Source organism: Hylobates moloch, unplaced genomic scaffold (genome assembly GCF_009828535.3).
Source record: "Hylobates moloch isolate HMO894 unplaced genomic scaffold, HMol_V3 SCAFFOLD_2043, whole genome shotgun sequence".
NCBI classification, from domain to species: domain Eukaryota; kingdom Metazoa; phylum Chordata; class Mammalia; order Primates; family Hylobatidae; genus Hylobates; species Hylobates moloch.
Genome location: NW_026654318.1, coordinates 157 through 9,205, shown reverse-complemented (window position 1 = coordinate 9,205; position 9,049 = coordinate 157). Strand labels below are relative to the sequence as shown.

Sequence of the window (9,049 nt, the reverse complement as noted above, 5' to 3'; positions counted from 1 at the left end):
TTTTTTTAATTTATTTTTTTGTTTTTTGAGAGAGAGTTTCGCTCTTGTTGCACAGGCTGGAGTGCAATGGCGCGATCTCAACTCACCACAACCTCTGCCTCCCCGGTTCACGCAATTCTCCTGCCTCAGCCTCCCGAGTAGCTGGGATTACAGGCATGTACCACCGCACCCGGCTAATTTTTGTATTTTTTAGTAGAGACAGGGTTTCTCCATGTTGGTCAGACTGGTCTCGAACTCCCGACCTCAAGTGATCCACCTGCCTCGGCCTCCCAAAGTGCTGGGAGTACAGGCATCAGCCACCACACCAGCCCCAAGAGGTATGTCTTAAACCTCACTGTAAGACGCACACGATAGCGTCTTTTGTTATTTTTTAAAACGTGCCGGCCCAGTGCGGTGGCTCACGCCTGTAATCCCAACACTTTGGGAGGCCAAGGCGGGCGGATCACGAGGTCAGGAGTCCAAGACTAGCCTGACCAATATGGTGAAACCCTGTCTCTACTAAAAATACAAAAATTAGGGCTGGGTGTGGTGGCTCAAGCTTGTAATCCCAGCACTTTGGGAGGTCAAGGTTGGAGGATCCCCTGAGGTTGGGAGTTGGAGAAACCCTGTTTCTACTAAAAATACAAAATTTGCTGGGTGTGGTGGCACACACCTGTAGTCCCAGCTACTCGGGAGGCTGAGGCACTATCAGATCACTACCTGGTCTCTCCTCCCAGCCCTCTTCCCAGAAGGAGGAGGACCTACTTGCTGCCTACCTAGGATGATGGAGAGAAGCCAGACTCCTCAGTTCTGGGGGTCCGGAGCGGGTGCCTGGGCCTCGAGACAGGGGCCGCCTATGCCCCCCGCTCAGTGAGGGTTGCCTGTACCTGGAGCCGGGGTGGACGTACAGCCGCCCCCGGGTAGCCGGGGCCAGGCCTGGCCAGCCAGGCGGGCGCTGACGGGGGCGTCCCCGTTCTAAGGCGGCGGCGGGAGGAGGCGGCGCGGGCTGGGCCCCGGGTGGCTGCCAGGGCAACCAGGGAATTTGCGGCCGGGCCGTACCACTCGCGGCGTGGCAGGGGCGGCCGGCCAGGCCCCGCTGGGCGCAGGCCTATGGAGGGCGGAACCCTGGAGCCCCCAGGGGAGGGCACGGCGCAGGTACGAGCACGGGAGGCTTGGAGGTGGACCCTGCCCAGGACGGGAAAGCTCCCCAGCCCCTGGGAGTGCGCACACCACCACTGAGTCCTTGGGGTTCTGAGCACGGTGCAGGGGAGATCCCGGTGGTCGTTCCTCCACCCATCTGCACACACCCACACACCTGCCCTTGGCGCCGGCGCTCACCTCTCCCGGGGCCCGGGAGCCGGCGCCCCTGCTCTGGCGTGGAGAGCAGGGCCAGGGGCCGGGACGGCGGGAGCGGGGGTGTCTCCGGCTGGTTGCGCAGCGCCATCTGCCTCTGCAACAGCAGCACCTCCCGCTGGGACTCGCGCAGCAGCCAATCGAAGTCCCACACGTGGAGCCACTGGGGACCCTCCTGAGGTTGGGGGACAGGGACAGGGACGGGGAGGGGAGTCAGGCCTAACCCTTGCTTGTCCCATGCCATCCCCTGCAGAGCCCTTCGCCTTGCTGGAGGGGCTCCGATGCGCGGGACTGTGCACACCCTCCCATGGGTACATGCCTGGTTACATGTGCATGTGTATGGGGCCACATGCTCCCGCAAGCCCCTATGCGGTCATTCTCAGTAACTTATTTCTTGGGGGCTCTCAGTGTGCCCAGCGCTGTGCTAAATACCTTGTGAACATCCCTTCACACAGGGGATGTGTGGATGCATACAGCCAGACCCACCGGCAAACAGCCTCAAGCCTGGAGCGCAGAAATGCCCAGGTCTGGGACTCATGGCTCCACCCCAGTCTCCCTCCCACCTGGGCCGTTGCCAGGGGAACCTACTCCCAGCAACCTCCACCCTCCCGTTCATTTGCATCTCATCAACATCTTATCCGCATCCCACAACAGGCAGATGGCCCTGTGCAGGGCTGAGCTGGAAGAGGTAACCAGGGCCTCCTCGCACCTTGCCCACCAGAGTGAGCCTGGCCTGCAGCTCCCTGCACTCCTGCTGCAAGGCAGCAATCTGCTTGTCCTTGGCCAGCAGTGCACTGGCTGTCTCACTGAGGTCCCGGGCTCGCTGGCTGGCTAGGGCCTTCCGACACAACTCCAAGCTGGCCCCCGGCCGGCCAGGGCAAGGGGGCACTCACCTCGCCAGAGGAGGGGTAAGGCTAATGGTCACCTGAGGGCTGGGGCACTTCTCCCACTCCTCATCTCCTCCCAAAGGAAGAGTTAGCATGAAAACCTAGGGGGTAGCCACCTGCTTCCACCTTGACTGGGGTCTCAGAAAACCAGCAGCCTCACTCTACCCCATTCCAGCAGTTGGAAAGGATTAACTCCACGTCTGAGTTTGGGATCAAAGGATGCTTCTAATTTGGGGCTGCCACTGTGATGGGTCTCATCCTTGCCCCCACTCCAGCTCTATACCCTGAGATGAGCTCAGCAGGAGGCTGCCGCCAGCACCAGCACGTGGTAATCCAGAATCCTGCTCCCTGCCTGCTCAGGAACCTCCCCATCCAGCTCTTCTCTGCCCCCTGTAGCTCCAGAAACTTTTGGCCTCCTTGCCTGGCCAGCCTCTGCCCTTCCTGCACCTTAGCCCCTAGATTCTTGCTTTCCTAGGTGCTGAGACTGTGACTCCCAAGCTTCAGACAACCCTCAGGCCCAGCCCTGGCTCCCCTCTTCCTTGGTCACCCAGCCTCCACCCAGCAGCCTCCCCTACGTTGACGGACAAGTCAATGTAGGCAAGCGCAGGATGTTAAGGGTAAACAGGGGAACTACATCTGACCTAGCAAAAAGTCTTGCTTGAAAGTTATTAAAATGAAATGTGGCCTGGACGCGGTGGCTCATGTCTGTAATCCCAGCACTTAGGTAGGCAGAGGCAGGAGGATCGCTTGAGCCCAGGAGTTCGAGATCTGCCTGGTAACACGTGTGACCCCATTCTCCACAAAAATGGTAAAAAAAAAAAAAAAAAAAAAAAGAAACAAAGAAAGAAAAAGAAACAAAGAAAGAAATGTAGAAGGTAAAAAAAAGACATTCCCGTGCAAAAGAGGCTTGATAGGACAGGATATGTCTGGGGAATCTACAAGTAGCTCACTATGGTTAGAAGTGGTTAGAGATTAGGCTAGGGAAGTAGGTAGAGGTCAGGAAATGGAAGATCTGGACAGAGGAAGGTCTGGGTGAAATGAACAAACACTTGGCTTTACGAAAGACACGTCTAGTAGCAGTAGGGAGTATTAGGAGAGAAATGAGGCTAGTTAGGAGGCTAGTATAATAAACCAACTAAGAGGACCTATAAGAAAATGAAGGTAGAAAAAAATGAAAGGCTAAGAATCCATAATTTGCATTTGCTGACAAACTAGATATGAGAGGAAATGATGATACCTTTATTTCTGCATAAGTAATAGGATAGATAATGGTGCCATTCAGTACTGGCAAATGAAAGTGAAAAAGTTTTGGGAAAACGATGCCCTGTTTCAGACATGCCAGGTGTCAGTTCCAGGAAGTTACCCCGATGGTACATCTCCATAAGAAACATGGAAAGCAAATACACAGGTTATTGGTTGCAACGTTATCTGCGAAACTGACACACTGGAAACAGCCTAAATGCTCAGACCTAGGATATTGGCCGAAAACCTATGGAATCTACACAACGTGTGACAAAGCTATAAAAATAAGAAAAATCTCTATGAAAACAAGATACAAAAGAGTATTTAAAAGTACAACAGCATGGATACTACGCTATCTTTTGTACAAGAAAGGGGAAATGAGAATATATATATAATATGTATCTGCTTCTACCTGTAAAAATGAAGACAACTAAGATAAACTAAAAGCTAATGATACTGGAAGGGAAGGATAAGAAATAAGACTTTTCAGTATACCTTCTGAGTAAAACCTCGATGGTTTTATCATCCATTTTTTTCTTTCCTGAATGAAATATTACTGCAATTATAAAATGTAGATTTTTCCTTTTGAACCATATTAATGTTTAATATATTCCAAAAATAAAATCAACAAGGATGAGGGGTGGGAAGTACAACGGAATACAATAGGAATACATAAATGTAATTGACTATTACACCAATAACTTTACCACAGAAAGAGAAAGAGAGAAAAGATATAAGAGAAAAAGATTTTTTTTTTTTTTAGATGGAGTCTCACTCTGTCACCCAGGCTGCAGTGCAGTGGCGTGGTCTCGGCTCACTGCAACCTCCTCCTCCCAGGTTCAAGTGATTCTCCTGCCTCAGCCTCCAAAGTAGCTGGGACTACAAGTGCCCTCCACCACGCCTGGCTAATTTTTGTATTTTTAGTAGGGACGGAGTTTCACCATGTTGGCCAGGCTGGTTTCGAACTCCTGACCTCATGATATGCCCGCCTTGGCCTCCCAAAGTGCTGGGATTACAGGCGTGAGCCACTGCGCCCGGTGAGAAAAAGATACCTAAGTAATTTTAGACTGCACACCTTCAGTGGCCTATATGTAAGCACACAAAAAATTGTAAAGAAATATTAAATCAAACTTAGTAGGTTTGTAGCCGGAAGTACTATCGGTATTATAATTTTCATTATGCATATAGTGTACAACTGAAGAAATGACTGCATTTATTTATGTTGTTACCAGCGTTCTCACTGTAGAAAAAAAGGATACCCAAATATGAACTGAAAGAAGGATGTGGCCGGGCGCAGTGGCTCACGCTTGTAATCCCAGCACCTTGGGAGGCCGAGGCACGTGGATCACAAGGTCAGGAGTTCAAGACCAGCCTGGCCAAGATTATGAAATCCCGTGTCTACTAAAAATACAAAAATTTGCCGGGCATGGTGGCAGGCATCTGTAATCACAGCTACTCAGGAGGCAGAGGCAGAGGCAGAGGCAGAGACTTGCTTGAACCCAGGAGGTGGAGGCTGCAGTGATCTGAGATTGCACCACTGCACTCCAGGCTGGGGGACAGATCGAGACTCCGTCTCAAAAATAAAAAAATAGGCCGGGCGCGGTGGCTCACGCTTGTAATCCCAGCACTTTGGGAGGCCGAGGCGGGCGGATCACAAGGTCAGGAGATCGAGACCACGGTGAAACCCCGTCTCTACTAAAAAATACAAAAAATTAGCCGGGCGTGGTGGCGGGCGCCTGTAGTCCCAGCTACTCGGAGAGGCTGAGGCAGGAGAATGGCGTGAACCCAGGAGGCGGAGCTTGCAGTGAGCCGAGATTGCGCCACTGCACTCCAGGCTGGGCGAAAGAGCAAGACTCTGTCTCAAAAAAATAAAATAAATAAATAAAATAAATAAATAAAAATAATAAATAAAAAAATAAAAATAAAGGAGAAGAACGCTATGGAATTCGACTGGAAATAGGGCTAACAATAGGAAGCACTTTGGGAAGCCAAGGCAGGTGGATCACCATGTTGGCCAGGAGTTTGAGACAAGCCTGCCCAACATGGTGAAACCTCATCTTTACTAAAAATACAAGAATTAGCCGGGTATGGTGGTGAGCACCTGTACTCCCAGTTACTCCAGAGGCTGAGACACGAGAATCACTGGAACCCGGGAAGCAGAGGTTGCAGTGAGCTGAGGCAGCCTGGTGTCCAAGGCTGTGGTGAGCCATGATCGTGCCACGGCACTCAAGCCTGGGCAACAGACGAAGACCCTGTCACACACACACACACACACAAACACACACACACACAAAGGGCCAGGTGCTGTGGCTCACACCTGTAATCTCAGCATTTTAGGAGGCTGAGGCAGGCAGATCATGAGGTCAGGAGTTCAAGACCAGCCTGCGCAACATAGTGAAACCCCATCTCTACTAAAAATACAAAAATCAGCCGAGCGTGCTGGCACGTACCTGTAATCCCAGCTACTCAAGAGGTTGAGGCAGGAGAATTGCTTGAATCTGGGAGGCGAAGGTTGCAGTGAGCCAAGACCACATCACTGCACTCCAAACTGGGCAACAGAGTGAACCTCCTTCTCAAAAAAAAAAAAACTTAAAAAGGGAATATAGGGCCAGGCGCGGTGACTCATGCCTGTAATCCCAGCACTTTGGGAGGCTGAGGTGGCTGGATCACGGGGTCAAGAGATCGAGACCATCCTGGCCAACACGGTGAGACCCCATCTCTACTAAAAATACAAAAAGTTAGCTGGACACAGTGGCGAATGCCTGTAGTCCCAGCTACTCTGGAGGCTGAGACAGGAGGATCATCTGAACCTGGGAGGCCGAAGTTGCAGTGAGCTGAGATCATACCACTGCACTCCAGCCTGGTGACAAAGCGAGACTTCGTCTCAAAAAAAAAGGAGTGTAAAAAAACTTCACAGAAGAATGACAATACAGAAAAAATAGAAAAGTCTCCATTTTCTAATCACTATAGTAATTGATTTGGGCAAGAAGCAATCCAGATGAAACCATTAAGTAAAGATTATTATGAGACAGAATATTCACACTATTTCTATCATTCCATAGATCACTTGTTAATTACAAAAGGAAAAAGAGGCTGGGAACGGAGGCTCACGTCTGTAATCCCAGCACTTTGGGAGGCCGAGGAGGGCGGATCACCTTAGGTCAGGAGTATGAGACCAACCTGGCCGACATGGCAAAACCCCATCTCTATTACAATTACAAAAATTAGGCAGACGTGGTAGCAGGCACCTGTAATCCCAGCTACTTGGGGGGCTGAGGCAGGAGAATAGTTGAGTCACCCAAATTGCACCATGTACCAACCTGGGGACAGATGAGATCATTCTCAAAAAAAAGAAATGCTCTTATTCTTAGCAGACATATAGAAGAAATTGGGATAAAGTGCTATGAAGTCTGCAGTTAACTCTCAAATTGTACAGGAAGAAAATGTATTAAATTTAAAAAACGTGAATATTCTTAGATATACATAGATATGGGGGCAGGTAGAAAGGGAGGGACACACAGACAAAGAAAATATGGCAAAATGGTAACAACTGATGATCACTGAACTATTCTTGCAACTCTGAAAAGTTTAAAAAATTTCAAAGGTATATTATTTTTGAACTGCTCAGGAGGTTTAAATTTTTGAATTTTTAAAATAAGCAATCAATTGTGAGGAAGTCTGAGAAGCCACAGACTTAAGAGAAAAGATGAAAAATAAGGAAAGTAGAATCACAGTAATACGATGAAGAGAGTTTCCAAATGCTGTGGTCAGTCAGTAGCTTCAATGCAAAAGAAAGTTAAAGACAATGTTCACAATGGAAGTCATGATGACCTAGGTACAGGATTATTGAAAGTAGATCCTATAATCCAGCAGTTTGGGAGGCTGGGGTAGGTGGATCTCTTGAGGCCAGGAATTCAAGAGCAGCCTAGCCAACATGGTGAAACCCCATCTCTACTAAAAATACAAAAATTAACCGGATACAGTGGTGCACCCCTGTAATCCCGGCTACTCAGGGGGCTGAGGCATGAGAACTGCTTGAACCTGGAAGGCAGAGGCTGCAGTGAGCCGAGATAGGGCCACTGCACTCCAGCCTGGGTGACAGTGGAAGACTCTGTCTAAAAAACAAAAAATAGGCCAGGCGTGGTGGCTCATGCCTGTAATCCCAGCACTTTGGGAGGCCGAGGCAGGCGGATCACAAGGTCAGGAGATGGAGACCATCCTAGCTAAAATGGTGAAACCCCATCTCTACTAAAAATACAAAAAATTAGCTGGGCGTGGTGACAGGCGCCTGTGGTCCCAGCTCCTAGGGAGGCTGAGGCAGGAGAATGGCATGAACCCGGGAGGTGGAGGTTGCAGTGAGCTGAGATTACGCCACTGCACTCCAGCCTGGGCGACAAAGCCAGACTCCCTCTCAAAAAAAAAAAAAAAAAAAAAAAGGAGAAGAAAAAAAAAAAAAAAAAAAAAAAAAGGAGAAGAAGTAAACTGGGTATGTGCCTTTAGAGGTGGTGTACATTTTCAGCATTATAAATGATATAAATGAGTGGCAATAGTTACTTTGATCCACAGATTTTTGGTATCTTAACTAGTTTTTGATCTCTTCCACTAAAGGGATTGCCTGTTGAACGTTGTTAGGAATATAAGTACTGAAGGCAAACTGCCTGGGTTTGAATTTTGTTCTGTCCCTTGCACCCTGCCTGGCTTCAAATCCTAGCTCTGTTTATTAAGTTCTTTTAAGGGGATGATCTTTGAGCAAATGTCTTAGCTTCTGTTTTCCCAAGTAAATGGACACAATAGTTGCTACCTTGTGAAATATTCATGTAATTGACCAGCATTTACCAAGTAGCATCAGTGTTCAGTTTCAGTCACTGGTGATTCTGCAGTTGGACTGTGAGGGGGTGTTGGGGTGGGGGGTGGTGTGTGTGTGTAGCACTTAATTGCGTGGAGAAAGGAAAAGATACTTTTGATAACCGACAGGCAGCTTTTCTCTGCTTTTGTGTCAAAAGGGAGGAAGGGAGTTTGGAGAGGGAAACGAATTCTCTGTAACACTAAGCTCTCTTCCACAAAAACAGCGGTACATAGAATGTGTAATAATTTACAGAATTTCTAGACTTCGACGATCTGATTTTTTAAAATTTACTTTTATTTTTTCAGGTTGAGACTGAGCTAAAGTTAATCTGTGGCGACGTTTTCTGGATGTACTGGACAAACACCTCACTCCAGCAGCTACCACTGGCAAGTCCAAGGTTTTCTATTATGAAATGTAGGTTCTATACTAACAATTAACAAGTGTACTTTAATAAATTCAAACATTCTCAGGAATAATTGGCTTTGTTTCTTTTTTTCCTTAGAGATTTCGTATTATTTTCCTTGTTAAATATAACGAAAAATCCCACAGAAATTAACTGAAGAGCCTCCAAATATCAACAAAATTATCACTTGATAGACTAGAATTAAACAAGCAAATGATTCTAAGAAATGGCACAAGTGTATTAATCATAAAATAAAATTTCTACATGAAACATTCAGCCATTGTAGACCATTTCTGTCTGTGCAGACTCACCTTTTTTTTTTTTTTTTTTTTTTTTTTT

General features: G+C 48.1%; 1 long non-coding RNA gene across 9 annotated transcripts; it reads left to right on the top strand.

The window, feature by feature from the left end:
- The first annotated feature begins 20 nt into the window (after positions 1-20).
- LOC131382719 (uncharacterized) lies at positions 21-8,771 on the top strand. Of its 9 annotated transcripts, none has more exons than XR_009212322.1 (4): positions 21-317; positions 1,788-1,857; positions 1,987-2,240; positions 2,395-5,047. It is a non-coding gene; the product is annotated as an uncharacterized LOC131382719 (long non-coding RNA). The 9 variants fall into 9 exon arrangements; XR_009212318.1 differs by lacking the exon at positions 21-317 and adding an exon at positions 324-1,512; XR_009212314.1 differs by having other exon boundaries at positions 717-2,240; positions 2,395-5,049.
- The last annotated feature ends 278 nt before the right edge of the window (positions 8,772-9,049 follow it).